We start from the raw sequence: 18,312 nt of genomic DNA, 5'->3' as shown, positions 1-18,312 counted from the left end.
AATCAGATCACGGCCATTCCCGGGTCTCGGTAAAGTGGCCATCAGCGCGGACGCGGGCGTGGACCGTGTTAATGGCCTCACGCCCAACTTTACCACGTTTTTGGGCGCGACGCAAGGGTAAAATCGGGCCCACTGTGTTTAGCTGTTAGCAGACCCGCGCATAGGAAAGGCACAGCACTAGCCCATTGGAAAGGTGGCAAGAGCAGGTATTTGAGCCACCCCATCCTCCTGCTCACTGCAATTTTGCTTTGCAGCCCAGCTGGCAGCCATCAAATCCCAAATGCCATCAGTAAGAGACTTAAGCCATGATTCATCGTGCCTGTCAGCTAAAGTTTCAAAATCAGTTGTCTGCAATTCCTTTAAGATGGAAGCTCCAACTACATCTTCAGTCGTTTTCCATGGAAGATTAGATAGCAGTGGTTTAGTGCCACCACCACAGTTGTCCTCTCCTTGGTCTTGTTTGCCATCTATCCAAGTAAATGGAAGAAGAGAGAAAAATGAGGTTTGCAGTCAGTTGAGTGCATGAAAAAACTGAAGGTGATATTGGACAGCATCCTTCCAGGGATCTTTGCTGAAAGGTCACAGAAATCAAAGACAAGTGTGAAATCCACAGTGGGGGGAGTGCTTACCTTACTTGTGCTGGTCACGTCTTTGAACTGCTTGTGGTACTTCACCAGGATGTGGCATTCAGCACTTTTACCTTCTGACTGCACGTGAGTGTTGGGTGTGGAGAAGACTGTGGCAATCTTGTTTTCCCTCTTTTTCAGGCGTTCTTAAATCTTTTACCTTCGAGGCCCCCCTCTCGTGTTACAAAAAAATCCACAAACCCCTCATGCAAATATTTAGTCTGTATAAAAGTTATTTTTAGTGTTAAACATGTTAATTATTATTTTTGTTTTACTAAATGTGAAACTTGCAGGTAGTGAGCAACAATTCTGTCCAGACATGGAGGTTTATTTGACAAGGACGTGCTCATGACATGGGCAATTTTCACCCTGGCGTGGTACTTTGCTGAAAGCCCACTTTGCAAAGTACTAAATGGCACAATCACATTCAGTGCTACAGAAAAAGCAATGCTGTATTCATTAGAGTATTCACAACAGAGTGTCTCCAGTGATGTGACGGTGACACAGTGGTTAGCACTGCTGTCTCATAGCGCCAGGATCCCGGGTTCAATAGCGGCCTCAGGTGACTGCCTGCGTGGAGTTTGTACATTCTCCCCACATCTGTGTGGGTTTCCTCCGGGTGCTCTGTTTTCCTCCCACACTCCAAAGATGTGTGGGATAGATTGATTGCCATGATGTGGAGATGTCGGCGTTGGACTGGGGTAAACACAGTAAGAAGTCTCACAACACCAGGTTAAAGTCCAACAGGTTTATTTGGTAGCAAAAACCACTCGCTTTCGGAGCGCTGCTCCTTCGTCAGGTGAGTGGAATTTCAGTTCACAAACAGGGTATATAAAGACACAAACTCAATTTACAAAATAATGGTTGGAATGCGAGTCTTTACAGGTAATCAAGTCTTAAAGGTACAGACAATGTGAGTGGAGAGAGAGTTCAGCACAGGTTAAAGAGATGTGTATTGTCTCCAGCCAGGACAGTTAGTGAGATTTTGCAAGCCCAGGCAAGTCGTGGGGGTTACAGATAGTGTGACATCAACCCAAGATCCTGGTTGAGGCCGTCCTCATGTGTGCGGAACTTGGCTATCATTCTCTGCTCAGCGACTCTGCGCTGTCGTGTGTTGTGAAGGCCGCCTTGGAGAACGCTTACCCGAAGATCAGAGGCCGAATGCCCGTGACCGCTGAAGTGTTCCCCAACAGGAAGAGAACACTCTTGCCTGGTGATTGTCGAGCGGTGTTCATTCATCCGCTGTCGTAGCGTCTGCATGGTTTCCCCAATGCACCATGCCTCGGGACATCCTTTCCTGCAGCGTATCAGGTAGACAACGTTGGCCGAGTTGCAAGAGTATGTACCGTGTACCTGGTGGATGGTGTTCTCACGTGAGATGATGGCATCCGTGTCGATGATCCGGCACATCTTGCAGAGGTTGCTGTGGCAGGGTTGTGTGGTGTCATGGTGACTGTTCTCCTGAAGGCTGGGTATTTTGCTGCGGACAATGGTCTGTTTGAGGTTGTGTGGTTGTTTTAAGGCAAGAAGGGCAGTACGGTAGCACAGTGGTTAGCATTGCTGCTTCACAGCTCCAGGATCCCGGGTTCGGTTCCCGGCTCGGGTCACTGTCTGTGTGGAGTTTGCACATTCTCCTCGTGTCTGCGTGGGTTTCCTCCGGGTGCTCCGGTTTCCTCCCACAGTCCAAAGATGTGCGGGTTAGGTTGATTGGCCAGGTTAGAAAAATTGCCCCTTAGAGTCCTGGGATGTGTAGGTTAGAGGGATTAGCGGGTAAAATATGTGGGGGTAATGCCTGGGTGGGATTGTGGTCGGTGCAGACCCGATGGGCCGAATGGCCTCCTTCTGCACTGTAGGGTTTCTATGATTTCTATGAGAAGTGGGGGTGTGGGGATGGCCTTGGCGAGATGTTCGTCTCCATCAATGACATGTTGAAGGCTCCGACGTTCCGACGTGCCACAGCGAAAAACCGCACCGACCTCCTCAGAAGACAAACACGGGACACAGCGGACAGAGTACTCTTCATCGTCCAGTACTTCCCCAGAGCGGAGAAGCTACGGCATCTCCTCCGGAGCCTTCAACATGTCATTGATGAAGACGAACATCTCGCCAAGGCCATCCCCACACCCCCACTTCTTGCCTTCAAACAACCGCACAACCTCAAACAGACCATTGTCCGCAGCAAACTACCCAGCCTTCAGGAGAACAGTGACCACGACACCACACAACCCTGCCACGGTAACCTCTGCAAGACATGCCGGATCATCGACACGAATGCCATCATCTCACGTGAGAACACCATCTACCAGGTACATGGTACATACTCTTGCAACTCGGCCAACGTTGTCTACCTGATACGCTGCAGGAAAGGATGCCCCGAGGCATGGTACATTGGGGAGACCATGCAGACGCTACGACAGCGGATGAATGAACACCGCTCGACAATCACCAGGCAAGAATGTTCTCTTCCTGTTGGGGAACACTTCAGCGGTCACGGGCATTCGGCCTCTGATCTTCGGGTAAGCGTTCTCCAAGGCGGCCATCATGACACACGACAGCGCAGAGTTGCTGAGCAGAGAATGATAGCCAAGTTCCGCACACATGAGGACGGCCTCAACCGGGATCTTGGGTTGATGTCACACTATCTGTAACCCCCATGACTTGCCTGGGCTTGCAAAATCTCACTAACTGTCCTGGCTGGAGACAATACACATCTCTTTAACCTGTGCTTAACCCTCTCTCCACTCACATTGTCTGTACCTTTAAGACTTGATTACCTGTAAAGAGTTTGTGTCTTTATATACCCTGTTTGTGAACTGAAATCCCACTCACCTGATGAAGGAGCAGCGCTCCGAAAGCTGGTGGTTTTTGCCACCAAATAAACCTATTGGATTTTAACCTGGTGTTGTGAGACTTCTTACTTAGATTGATTGGCCATGCTAAATTGCCCCTTAGTGTCAAGGGATTGGTGGGGTAAATACATGGGTTATGGGGATGTTGTCGGTGTAGACTTGATGGGCTGAATGGCCTCCTTCTGTACTGTAGGGAATCTATGATTCTATCATCTTAATTGAGACAGCTGGCTGATGAAGTGCCAATGAGCTTTTCTCATAGCTTTGATGGGACAGAGTCTGGCAGTTTAGCTTCAATATTCTCACTGCCGAGGTTTGTAGGTGAGAAGTGCTTAGCTGATTGTTCTGTTGCCAGACCTAAAACATTAAGTTTTATTGAGCAGGATCTTTCTTGAGTTTGGAGAAAACAAAGGGGCTTAGAAATCATAGAAACCCTACAGTGCAGAAGGAGGCCATTCGGCCCATCGAGTCTGCACCGACCACAATCCCACCCAGGCCCTACCCCCACATATTTACCCGCTAATCCCTCTAAGGGGCAATTTTTAACCTGACCAATCAACCTAACCCGCACATCTTTGGGCTTATTGTATATTTTGTGTACCTAGGGAGTGTTCAATAGTTTATTCCCCTAACTATCCTTAAAATTTGTATAATGATATCTAGATAAATGGCAGTAAAAGTATCGATACTTCATGGGCATGAGTTACTAGGAAGACTGGATACCTTCATTTGTTTTCACACCATCAAGTCCAGGCATAGTTAATACACAGAATCATGTCAACCCCCAGGGTTTGGACTGAGTTGTGACCCCTGCCTGAGAGAGGCACAGGAGGCAAATTAGGATCTTTTTTCACCATCGAAGTAGCAAAATGAATGAACTGCCAACAGGTGTGACAATCCAGTTAACATTCCTGTTTATTTTGTTCATTCATGTTGCAATTTCATCAAAATCATTGCTACAAAAATCAAATTGATGAAAGCAATCAATAGAAAATAAAAGCACAAACACATGGAAATCATAAAAATAAAAAGATTTTCCATTAGATATAGGAGCAGAATTAGGCCATTCGGCCCATCGAATCTGTTCCGCCATTCGATCATGGCTGACATTCAATCATGGCTGATATGCTTCTCACCCCCATTCTTCCACCTTTTCCCCAAAACCTTTGATTACCTTACTAATCAAGGACCTATCTATAGCTGTCTTAAATACATTCACTGACTTGGCCTCCACAGTCTTCTGTGGCAATAAATTCCACAGATTCACCACTCTCTGGCTGAAGAAATTCCTCCTCATCTTGGTTCTAAATGGCCATCGCTTTACTCTGAGGCTGTGCTCTCAGATCCCGCCTCTCCTACTAATGGAAACAACTTCTCCACATCCAGTCTATCCAGGCCTTTCAGTATTCTGTAAGTTGCAATGGAGGTCCCCCCTCATCCTTCGAAACTCCATCGAGTACGGACCCAGGGTCCTCAAATGCTCCTCATATGCCAAGCCTTTCATTCCCAGGATCACTCTCATGAACCTCCTCTGGACGCTGTCCAGGGCCAGCACATCCTTTCTTAGATACAGGGCCCAAAATTGCTCACAATATTCCAAATGTGGTCTGACCAGAGCTTCATAAAGCCTCAGCAGTCCATCCCTGTTTTTGTATTCTAGTCCTCTTGAAATGATTACTAACATTGCATTTGCCTTCCTAACGACCAACTCAACCTGCAAGTTAACCTTAAGAGAATCCTGTACTAGGACTCCCAAGTCCCTTGGTGCTTCCAATTTCTGAACTCCCCATTTAGAAAATAGTCTACCTCTCTATTCTTCCTAGCAAAGTGCATAACTTCACACTTCCCATGTTGTATTCGATCTGCCACTTCTTTGCCCACTCTCTTAACCTGTCCAAGTTCTACTGCAGCCTCCCTGCCTCCTCAATACTATCCGTCCCTCTACCTATCTTTGTATCATCTGCAAACTCAGCTACAATGTCCTCAGTTCCTTCATCTAGATCATTGATGTATAAAGTGAAAAGTTGTGGTCCCAACACTGATCCCTGCGGAACTTCATCTTTGTTCCATTCTCTGCCTTCTGCCAGTCAACCAATCTTCTATCCATGCTAGTACCTTGCCTCTAACACCATGAGCTCTTATCTTCTTCAGCAGTCTCCTGTGTGGCACCTTGTCAAAGGCCTTCTGGAAATCCAAGTAGATAACATCCATTGACTCTCCTTTGTCTAACCTGCTCGTTACCTCCTCAAAGAATTCTAACAGATTTGTCAGGCATGACCACTCCTTGGTGAAACCATGCTGACTTTGCCCTATTTTACCATGCACTTCCAAGTATTCTGAAATCTCATCCTTAATAATGGACTCTAAAATCTTACCAAGATAACCGAGGTCAGGCTAACTCACCTGTAATTCCCTGTCTTTTGCATCCTTTCCAGGGGTGTTACATTAGTGATTTTCCAGTCCTTTTGGACCCTCCCTGACTCCAGTGATTCCTGAAAGATCACCACTAATGCCTCCACAACCTCTTTAGCTACATCCTTCAGAACTCTGGGGTGTAGTGCATCTGGTCCAGGTTATTTATTCTGGGGCTTCCCTAGCACCTTCTCCTTTCACCATATTTATCTCTGCTCCCTGACTCTTGAATTTTTGGTATGTTACTGTTGTCTTCCACTGTGAAGATTGATGCAAAGTACCTATTCATTTCCTCCACTATTTCTATGTTTCCCATTACCACTTCTCCAGCATCATTTTCCAGTGGTCCAATGTCCACCTTTGCCTCTCTCTTACCCTTTATATATCTAAAAAAAACTCTTGCAATCTCCTTTTATATTACTGGCTAGCTTACTCTCATATTTCATCTTCTCTCCCCACTTATTGCTCTTTTAGTTGTCCTTTGCTTGTCTTTAAAGTCTTCCTAATCCCCTGGCTTCCCTCTAATCTTGGCCACATTGTATGCTTTTCTTTTGCTTTATGCTGTCCCTGACTTCCCTTGTCAGCGATGGTTGCTTCATCCTCCCCTTAGTATGCTTCTTCTTCATTGGGATGAAATCCTATTGCATTTCCTGAATTACTCCCAAAAACACCTGCCATTGCTGCTCCACCATCTTCCCTGCTAAGCTCCTTTTCCTATCAACTCTGGCCAGCTCTTCCCTCATAGACCATAAGACAATAAGACCATTGCATTTGCCTTCCTAACGACCAACTCAACCTGCAAGTTAACCTTAAGAGAATCCTGAACTAGGACTCCCAAGTCCCTTGGTGCTTCCAATTTCTGAACTCCCCATTTAGAAAATAGTTTACGTCTCTATTCTTCCTAGCAAAGTGCATAACCTCACACTTCCCGTAAGAGCAGAATTAGGCCACTCGGCCCATCGAGTCTGCTCCACTATTCAATCATGGCTGATATTTTTCTCATCCCCATTCTCCTGCCATTTCCCCATAACCCCCGATCCCTTTATTAATCAAGAACCTATCTATCACTGTCTTGAAGCCACTCACTGACCTGGCCTCCACAGTCTTCTGCGGCTGTGGTTCTGTAGTTACATTTACGCAACTGTGATTCTCAAACTGCATGATGAATTCTATCATATTATGGTCACTGCCTTCTAAGGGTTCCTTCACCTTAAATTCCCTTATCAAGTTTGTCTTATTACACATCTCCAAATCCAGAATTGTACGTTCCGTAGTGGTTTAAGGTCACTATCCAGTCTCTGACCATAATGGCCCCTTTTCTGGGCTTCTTGTTTTAACTCGATGTTGTCGGCCAAATGTGGGAACATTAGGCTAAGCCTAGTCTGAAGGCGTGGCCCATCAATACTCTATCAGGGCTAATCCCATCATCATATCTGGCATAGTCCTATAGTTATAAATGAAATGTGCGAGCTTTGTTTCTAGAGAATCTGTGGTTTGTTTCTTCATGCCACTTTGGAATGTCTGGACCACCCACTCAGCCAGGCCATTTGTCAGCAGGTGGTGAGGTGCCGTGTGGATGTGCCTTACTCCGTTCATACTCATGAAGGTCTGAAACTTCCACTGATAAATGGGGTCCCATTGTCTGTCACAAGAATCTGGATTTGCTTGGTGGATACTGGCAGAGTGTCTATGAAGTTCAGAGTCATGACAACTTCATCCATTTTCGGAGCAGAAGATAGGCTGGTGGGTGGTGGTTGGTAGCAGCAGGCAGCACAAGGCATTCGATTTGGCTGTAAGTCTCCCTGGACGATGTTCTAAAGTATATTTATAGGCACCTAATAGCAATGCCCAGCGTTGGATCTGGGCTGATGCAATAGGAAGAATCATCTTGTCTTCCTTGAAAAGGCCCAACAGAGGTTTGTGCTTGGTTACTATGTTGAAATGCCGACCGTAGATCTACTGGTGGAATTTTTTCACCCCAAACACTATTTCTAAACCTTCTTTTTCGATCTGATATACTTCCTCTCTATATCCACCAGGGTTCATGATGTGTACACGATTGGACATTCTGTCCCATCATTCTCAACGGTGCAATAATACTGCTCCTATCCTATACAATGAGTGGTCTCAGGGGCTCATAATAGGCTACTATATTTGTTGACAGCAATTATTGTTTGTTGTTTGCAAAAGCTTTATCGTGTGGCATTTGCCACAACCACTTCTTATTTTTTTTACTAGTACGTGGAGGGGTGCCAGCAGAGTTGCCAAGTTCAATTTGAATTTTCCATTGTAATTTTTTATGAGACCTAGGAAATTCTTCAACTCCATTGTGTTCCTTGGAGTCGGAGCCTCTTTTATGGCCTTCACCTTCTATTCGACAGGGTATAATCCAACCTTGTCGGATCTGTACCCAAGTACATTACTTCATTCACATGGAACACACATTTTTCCCTTTTTAATCAGATGCCAGCATCAGAAAAAAGCTGTAAAACCTCCTCCAAACTCTCCAAATGTTCCTTTGCAGTTTCTCTTGAGAGTAAAAAAATCACCCAGATAAACTGCCACTCTGGGCACCCCTTGAAGGATGTTCTCCATCACCCTTTTAAAAATGGAGCAAGCTGAAGACACCCCAAAGGGAAAATGGCTATACTCATACTGTCCTTTGTGAATATTTATGGTGACATACTTCCTGGATGACACCTCAAGCTCCAGATGGCGGTAGGCATGGCCATGACTAACTTGGAAAATATATGACCCGCAGCCAGCTTCACATACAAGTCTTTGCGTGGCACAGAATAGCTGTCTAAGTGGGAGACTCTGTTGACCGGCAGCATATAATCCCCACAGAGACAGACTAAATTGTCATCTTTTAAAATTGGGGCTACAGGCATAGCCCATTCAGCAAATTGGACTGGGTATATGATGTCAAGTTCCTCTAGACGTTCCAATTCAGCCTCTCATTTGCCACATTGGGCATAAGGGACTGGTCATGCCTTAAAGTATTTAGGTTGGGCCTTTGGATCCATGTAGATCTTTGCCCTAGCACGTTTAATCTTCCCAAGGTCTTCTTGGAACACTTTGGGATACTTCCCAATAACTTTGTATGAATTGTCAGTACCCATTTTAAAGATCTGTTGCCAATCCAGGTGGATTTTCTACTCTCAGTCCCTTCCTAAAAGCCTGGGCCCTAGTCCTTGGACCACTATTAGGAGGAGTTGGACTGTCTGTTGCCCGTGCGTAACTGGGGTTACAGTGGTTCCAACAATGCGTAGGGGCTCCCAGGGTATGTGACCAATCTTGCATTTGTGTCCCGAAGGCTTAAAGACATGATGCCAAATCAGAGTCACCTAAAGGTTTGCTCCCCAATTATAGATACAGCGGCTCCTGTGTATACGTCCATGTCTAGAGGTTGGCCATTTATCCAGACTTTAATCTTGATTGGAGTCACTTTGCATTCAGCAATGCAATTTAGCTGCATCGGTTCCCCATTCCGGGCTGGTTTATCTGTAAACCCCTGTCCAGTGGTGGCTTCGCCCTTCGGCCTGGGAGGTTTGCGTTTTGCCGTTTTCGGTAGCCTTGTCTGGCTATGGCTAATGCAGTACGGATGTGGCTCACTCCTCACTGTATTCTAGAGAGACTTCCACCTCTGACTCCAATCGTCCTTTATTGGCAGCAAAGGGGAAACGTGAGTGCTATCTGCTGGGAACTTGATTCTATGTTATTGGGGTCACTCAAAGCTGGTGACGGTCCCCTAAAGCTCCTCAGCCCCTATTTCCATGGGAAATGGCCAATTGTATGGCTTTCTGAAGGTCCAGAGTTGCTTCAGTCAGTGGCTCCCTTTGGGTCACAATATTATTAATTCCACATATTAAATGCTCCTTTAACATTTCCAGAAGTGCTGACCCGTTCTCACAGCATTCTATCAATTTCTAGGGAGTCTCATCAGGACTTCAGCGACTGAGTCCCCAGGGAGTCTAGTTACCATGTTAAATCTGTAGCATTGCAATATAACAGATGCTTTAGGGTCATAATTGTCCGATACCATATCTACCAATTCGTCAAAAGATTTTGAATCTGGGTCTGCTGGATAGGTTAAACTCTTTATGATGCTGAAAGTTGGCGACCCATAAGTAGTCAGAAGGATGACTTTTTGCAAGTCGTCCCCTTCTATCCCGTTTAGCTGGAAGAAATATTTCATTCTTTTGACATACTGGGGCCAATCCTCCACACCCGCATCATTAGTTTCCAGTTTCCCAAACAGAGACATTTTTAATATCTCCCCATCACTGCCTTATCACGTTCGTTCAAAGGCAAAGCTGTCCAAAACTTTTCTTGTTCCTCATCGCCAATGTAATAAGTCACTAAGCCTGACTGGAAAGAAACATAGTTTATTACAGAATGCAAATTAAAACCACTACCATGGTCTACACACACTAGTCCCTGCCTGGGACAACAGCTCAGCAGGCCCAGTCCTGGGCCTGCCTTATAAAAGAGTCGATAATGAGTTCCAGCTCGGCAGGTTAACTACCTGTTACCAGGGGAGTCAGAGCCCCACAGGGAGATTGATCAATGATTTCCCATGGACCTCGTGGGGGTTATCACAGAAAGTAAATTAGACCTGACCGGACCTCATCCATCCAGAAGCAATATAACTGCTGCGGGCTCAGCATGCCATCTGTAAAGGAGCGATTATACTACCAATCTCAGACCAGTGTCTGTGAAGTATAGTACACAGTTGGCTGAGGCAAGATATTTTACTGAGTGCAGCTTGCACTAAGATCAGCAACAAAGAGAAGCTGTGCATATGTGCTTGGATGCATGTTAAGAGAACTCAGTTTGGAGCATCTGCTACTTACATTAAATAATAAGTTTATAAGGTACTCAATGAGGCAATTTTACAGTGCAGCTTTTCACCAGGTGTTATATTGTGCCCAGTGAGCACTCAAACTATGTCAGTCTTTTTTGTGTGAGAGGTCTCATACCACTTAGCTTTAATGTGCTCAGATGCTGGAGTTGATTCCAGAGTTATACTACCACTGTCAATGTGTGCATGAAACCACTTTGCAGTGATGTACACTTTAAACATTAGCTGTACCATCCTATTTTACTCAAAACGTAATTAAATTTAAGATTATTTGTCATGGTTAGTGCTGTAGGGTGTTGGATACTGTTCAGTAAGCCTTAATGAAGTCTTTGTAGTCTTAAGTAGGTTAATTGCATGCATGTATTAATTACAGGAACTATGTACATATATGCAGTAAAGGATTCAGGTTAGGCGTTGTCACCATGCTTGTGCATACGGTTCCACCCAAACCTGAACTGATCCCAAGGTGCAGGTCATGTGTTCTCTTACATCACTGTGTGGGTGTTACTGTACTCAGTCCTTGTTAACCCTGTATGTGTCAGACCCTTATACTACACCTCCCTAAAGCCTTTATCCAATGTATTTCAAGTTATTCTAGTTTACTCCATGTACTTACACCATTATTACTGCTCCATCTCCCCTCTTGAGTTCATAGGTTCAGATGGTCTGGAGGCCCTTTAATGCTTCTTGATTTCTTGTTCACACTTCTGTCAGAGGAGTGATAGGTTTTGTTGTTACAGGTAAATTCTGTAGATTTGGAGGTTGTTCAAGCATCTAAATGTTTTTTATCCTCTTTTTCCATTCCTTGATATTGAACTGCTCTTTGTCAATTTGACAGCTGTGGTGATGGGTAGTTGTTAATATATCCCATTTTTTTCAAAATGGACAAACACTGTTCTCATCCCCATAGTGGTTTTCCTCTTCTTTCAAGTGGCTCATCCCATGCAGATGGCAGTCCACATTTCAACAATGGAAGCTTCATTCCCACTTGTTTCACAATTGTACCCAGATATTTGAGTATCTTCTTCTTTTCCAGTTGTTTTTTGAGCCGATGAATCTTTTCATTCAACTCAGCAACAGCTCTGGCGAGTCGAGTTGTTTTTGTTTCAGATTTATATACGGAATTCTTGAATAGGTTTTAACACCTTTGCCTGAGCATTCAGTACTTTTCAGAACCTTTCTTCCATATCACTGACTGCTCCTTAGGCCCTTCAATTCAGTCGTTAGATCTTCATTCTGTTCCATAGAATTCACCTTTGCTGCTTTTAAAGTCTGGATGTGCTCTTCCATACTGCGCATCTCGTCCATCACGTTGTTCCGATTGGATCAATGTTCAAGAAGTTCATCAGTTTTGGTTGTTAATTCTGCTTTCAAACAGCTATTCTGATTCATTCACAATACTTTTCCCAATTCCCTGCATTTTGCACAATGCTTGAAGTTCATCAAGTTTTAATTGAAGATACATTTTTTGTCGAATTTGTTTCTACAAGTTCAAGTGGGGTGGCCCGGTGGCATGGTGGCTAGCACTGCTGCCTCACAGCACCAGGGACCCGGGTTCGATTCTGGCGTTGGGTGACTGTCTATGTGGAGTTTTCACATTCTCCCCGTGTCTGTGTGAGTTTCTTCCCACAGTCCAAAGATGTGTAGGTTAGGTGGGTTTGCCATGCTCAATTGCCCCTTGGTGTCAGGTGGACGAGCAGGGTAAATACATGACGTTATGGGGATAGGGCCTGGGTGGGATTGTTGTTGGTGCACGCTCAAAGGGCTAAATGGCCTCCTTCTGCATTTTAGGAATTCTATGGTTCTATTCTATTCTCCTTTCTTATGACAAAGTATTTGGCATCTACCTGAAATTGTTTCATAGCTAAATTGTACAGTTCAGTGCGTCAGGGAACCTGAATTGTTGATGTGTGTGGGCACTCTCATGCTCTGTAGTGGCACAGATCTTGCTGCTTTGCTGGACAAGTGGCAACACATAGGGGTACGCCAGATCCAAACATCATGGCTTTAAAGGGTTTAAAATCTATTTTTTAATAAGCCAGATAATCCGTTTGGCTGCCATTGTTTGATTAGTAGGATCTGTTCCATTTGAACAAATCAAAAACAGGTTTTTTTTGGCAAAGACTATTTTTAACAATACAATTAAAGTCAACTCCAAAAAATAGTGGAGAATCAATTGTGGAAGCTATTCCCCTCAGAACCAGAGTGGCGATGGATTCATTGAAGTTTGTATCTAGATTATGTAGAAGATTGAGGGGAGATTTGATAGAGGTGTATAAGATTTTGATGGGTATAGATAGAGTGAATGCAAGCAGGCTTTTTCCGCTGAGGCTAGGGGAGAAAAAAACCAGAGGGCATCGGGTTAAGGGTGAAAGGAGAAAAGTTTAAAGGGAATATTAGGGGGGACTTCTTCACGCAGAGAGTGGTGGGAGTGTGGAATGAGCTGCCGGATAAAGTGGTAAATGCGGGGTCACTTTTAACATTTAAGAAAAACTTGGACGGGTTCATGGATGAGAGGGGTGTGGAGGGATATGGTCCAAGTGCAGGTCAGTGGGACTAGGCGAAAAATGGTTCGGCACAAACAAGAAGGGCTAAAAGGCCTGTTTCTGAGCTGTAATGTTCTATGGTTCTATAGTTCTATTATGTAATGTCTTAAACTGATAAATCTTTGTAAAGTAATAAGAATAAAATTGCCGTTTATTTAGATATTGAACTTGATGCTCAAATCTGCAAAGTCTCAGGGCAAATATTTCAGAAATGAACTCATTAAAGCAATAGACCTCATAGTCCTATAGTGTCTTATATCATTTCCCTCACTCATCTCACACACATAAATCATACATAATGGCCAAGAAATTCAACCGCACCAGAGAGTGGGCTCCAGGGCTGGGGTGCACACTGCTCACATCTGTTCCTGTGGGCACAGGCAGGCCATTAACTCCATGCTGAGACCTCATTGAAATGAATCAGAGATGCAGCCTGCACCATTCATTGACTTCATACTTGTCTGCAGGGAAGGGGGATGGAAATCAAGTGTCTCTGAAGCTACTTAAAGACAGCCGGCATCTTTAAAGGATACAGAAAGCAGGATAACATTTGTGAATGGAGAAATGGCTGTGAAACTCAGCCTCTCAAATTCTCTGATGCAACTTTGGAGACCTTGGTCAAGGCAGTGGACACAAGGAGAGAGATCCTGCAATCTCCAGAGGACAGTAATCCCCGCAGACAAAATCTCAGCTTCCAGTTCAAAGAGGTTACAGAGGAAGTCAATATCAAGAGATTACCTCTAAGGAAATGTCTGCGCTGATAATCTGCTCACACTTCCACCACCTCCTGACTCACTAAACTCAGAATAATCCCCTTCCCCACTTCCCTTCACTTCCCTTCACTTTCCTACAATCGCTACATTTCACTTCATTCTACCTCGTTCTAATATTCTGAGCTTTCTACTCTCATCATTATTCCAAACCTCACTTTCCCACAGTCGACATCTGACATACTATTCAAGCTTGACAATTGCATTACCTAAATACATCCTAAGAGTATTGTTGGACAAATGTGTTCGGCAGAGTAAGGAATATTGTGGGACTGGAGAACAATATTGCCCACGATATGATTTAAAGAGTTACGTGAAAGTAACTATCACGTGGGGGGATTTCTCCCGTCCCGCCCACTACGATTCCCGTGGGGGCAGACCATGCAAAGTTCTGTTGACCTCGGGCGGGATTCTCCAGCTTTAGGGCGAGCGCGGATGGAGAATCCCACCCTGTGTGTGTTAGAATCTGGAAGAAGCCAGCATGGAGCCAGCCACTCCCCAGGGCTCTACCTTGGAGATGTATATAGCTATGGATCACCAATAAATGGTTTATGTTTAACCGCACAAGCCACCAAACCTGTTAGTGTGACACCAAACAACATTACAACAAATAACACCAACAAATCCTCTTCTTTCTCAAAGAAAAAGGTTGTGTACAATTCCGGACAAGACGATGCCACTGGAGGAGGCTATGTCCACAGGCACACTGTCTAAACCCTCAAAGAAAATATGTTTGCCATTGAGGGCTGGAGGAGAATCGTAACAATGGCAACCAGCAATGCTGGTAGAGATGTTGTGCAGGACATCTTTACACATTAAGCTCTTTTTTCTATTTATATTTCTATCTCATTATTCACATTCTGCATGATAAACTGCAGATGCTCCCGCTAGCCAGTTATTTCTTTGTTCTCCATTCACACCATGAGCTAAATCTTGCCTCCTCTCTTTCATTTCAGCTACTGAAGATGTGGAGATAGTTCTGCCACTTCAGGGAGAGGAGGCCTGCCTTCCTGAAGATTCAGCGCCCCTTGATTTCAAACTGGCATGCAACTTGGAGATTAGGAAGCTGAGTGCTTCAGGCTGCAATCTCCAGAGGACAGTAATCCCCGCAGACAAAATCTCAGCTTCCAGTTCAAAGAGGTTACAGAGGAAGTCAATATCAAGAGATTACCTCTAAGGAAATGCAGATGCTCCCGCTAGCCAGTTATTTCTTTGTTCTCCATTTACAAAGATTTATCAGTTTAAGACATTACATAATAGGACTATAGAACCATAGAACATTACAGCTCAGAAACAGGCCTTTTAGCCCTTCTTGTTTGTGCCGAACCATTTTTCGCCTAGTCCCACTGACCTGCACTTGGACCATATCCCTCCACACCCCTCTCATCCATGAACCCGTCCAAGTTTTTCTTAAATGTTAAAAGTGACCCCGCATTTACCACTTTATCCGGCAGCTCATTCCACACTCCCACCACTCTCTGCGTGAAGAAGTCCCCCCTAATATTCCCTTTAAACTTTTCTCCTTTCACCCTTAACCCGATGCCCTCTGGTTTTTTTCTCCCCTAGCCTCAGCGGAAAAAGCCTGCTTGCATTCACTCTATCTATACCCATCAAAATCTTATACACCTCTATCAAATCTCCCCTCAATCTTCTACATAATCTAGATACAAACTTCAATGAATCCATCGCCACTCTGGTTCTGAGGGGAATAGCTTCCACAATTGATTCTCCACTAGGTCAACCTAACTATCTGTTCATTCCTCCTTACTTACTCCAGCTGCATTAGTTTGTTTTAGATGTCCTTTGCACAAATTCCACACTATTATTTATTTCCATAATCCACCAGTGAAACATGAAAGTGAAAGTCCTAATCCATACAACTTTATGGTCAACACTTCCTCCACAACACTCCTTTCATTGCAAAACTGCATATCCCCCAAAGTACTGTGAGCTTAGGACAATGTCAATTAAATGCACATTTTGGGTAGTCCCATTTTCTTTCCCCACACAAGATGACAGGGTTGGATATCTTCAATGGACAATATTGAAGTACCTTGCCATCTATTATCTCTGACAAGAGGACAAGTTATCACTTTTGTCCATAATTTGCCAAAATCCACTTACTCGGAGGATTTGTATCCAGTGTTTATTTACATTGTACAAGGACAAGTCCCTACTATTTAGGGGATGATACTCTTTTATATAATTGGGGAATGATGCATGTTCACTCAATTCTTTCTTAAAGAGCGTCTTAAACAAGTTCCACAATGACCTATAGCCCATCATATGCATGAGCGATAAACAACAATGAAGATTCTTGACAACTCAGACATCAAGTGTGAATTTCAGCAATTCAGCACACTTGGAAAAGAAGTCATTCAGTAAGCAATTAATTAATGCTCGTTAGCAGTTATCATTTTCGCTCTTTCGGAAGAGGTTTAGCAGGAAATAAATAAGCCATTTGCAGGTGGTGCTTTCAGCCTTGGTGCAATCAAATAGCTGAAAGAAGCTTCAGAACCCTTAGTTGTACTTCAAATCTCTTAGGGCAAATACTGATGGGAATAGAAGCACAGAAGGGGTCTAAAAGCTTCAGGTGTTAAACGCAGTGTTTGAGATCAGCAAGGGGTAAAATTTTATGGATTCCTCCAAACAGCTTCCCACTTACAACAGTCACTTCTTGTGCTTTATTGCTGTGACAGTGACAAGTATTCTCTAAACTGGACACTCAAGTGCAAACATGATCTGCAACTTAAACCTGGCAGAGCTACTCAGAGCTGGCTGCTGTTTGAACTGAGCCATGACTGCAAATCAAAATGTGCCTTGTGAAGGTGGTAAACACAGAAGAATGAACATTCTAGATGGCTAATGCATCATTTTTGTGACACGTTGTGACTGATGAGTGTGGCTGATGTGGGTTTTTGATAAGTGCCTCATCAGTATCCTCATCATGATCACACTACTGTGCCATGGTATGTGCCCTGACTTGATTGTAATTGCCTGAATCTGCTCCTGCTGCTCAAAAGCACAGACCAATATGCAATAAAACAGCAAGAGTTCAAGGTTAACTCTCTGAGCACTGAGGCACCATACATCACCAAAAAAAAAGGTCTTGATGATGTCTCACTTCAATACCAAAACAACTTGACCAAAAGCAAAGTACATGTTGGATATGTATGTTGCTGCTTGTTATTGTAATGTTGATTGCATTTGAAAATAAACGTGTTAATTCAACATTTATTGACACTGTGACATTGGCAATGAGACTGCACTTAACAAACTCAAAATCCATTGCTAAGCAATCCAAACTCCAAGCACTAAATAAATGTACAAAAATACAGCAACTGAAATAACTTCTCTGATTCCACCTGAAACAGAACTCTCATGAATGTTTTTTTTTCTTTAAAGCAAATTCAAAGTCATCTAAGCGCTGTAGATCTCCCAGTGAAATCCCAAACCCCACAATTTCGAATCTCAAACCTGCAAAGCTGGAGCATTAGACTGAAGGGCTCCCAACGAGACTTTGAGCTCTTTATTTGTTCTCCATAATGTTTGAGGAGTGGATGCTTCACTGCAAGCTGAAAAAGGCATTAAGAACTTAGCAAGTTAAATAAAGAAAAAAAAAATCAAATTTTATGTTGTAAAGGGTTTCTTTTCACGCAATCGAAGCAGTTTTAAAAAAGGAAAGGTTTTGCTCAATAGGTGGTCTTTTTATGTTCTTGAGCTTTAACGATCAGAAAAAGCAGGCCACCATGAATCTGTCAGAATCTAATGTTCTAAAGCAGGCAAAGACCATTCACTTTCTTTTGTTAATTGTTAGTTTCTGTAATGTCAGGTATTGTTCAAATCACAAATGTGGGAACATTCTTATTTGACATTTTTCCATAAATAGATGCTGACTGAGAATGACCAGTCAGTGAAGCAGGGAGGAACTTGCTGGTGAAAAACGAGGCCATGAACCTATGTTGAATGAATGACAGTTCGTAGCCAGAAGATCCAAAAGAAATTGTGAATGTTTAAATGCCAAATTATTTAATATGGATTACTATTGTCAGATTAATAAAAGCCTCAAGTCCATTTAAAAGTAAAGTTCAAGCATCCATTCCATATGCCTATTAATAAACTTCCCAACAGAATACATATACTTAGCCTCATTTAAATTTCTGACCACTTTTCGTAATATTTGAAAGGTCCACAGTAAAGCGACCCCTGGAAATCTGTATGTAGGTCAGTGTCTCAAAACACATT

This window comes from Mustelus asterias, chromosome 18 (genome assembly GCF_964213995.1).
Source record: "Mustelus asterias chromosome 18, sMusAst1.hap1.1, whole genome shotgun sequence".
Lineage (NCBI taxonomy): Eukaryota > Metazoa > Chordata > Chondrichthyes > Carcharhiniformes > Triakidae > Mustelus > Mustelus asterias.
The sequence above is the reverse complement of the archived record's forward strand: the minus strand, read 5'-3'. Positions refer to the sequence as shown.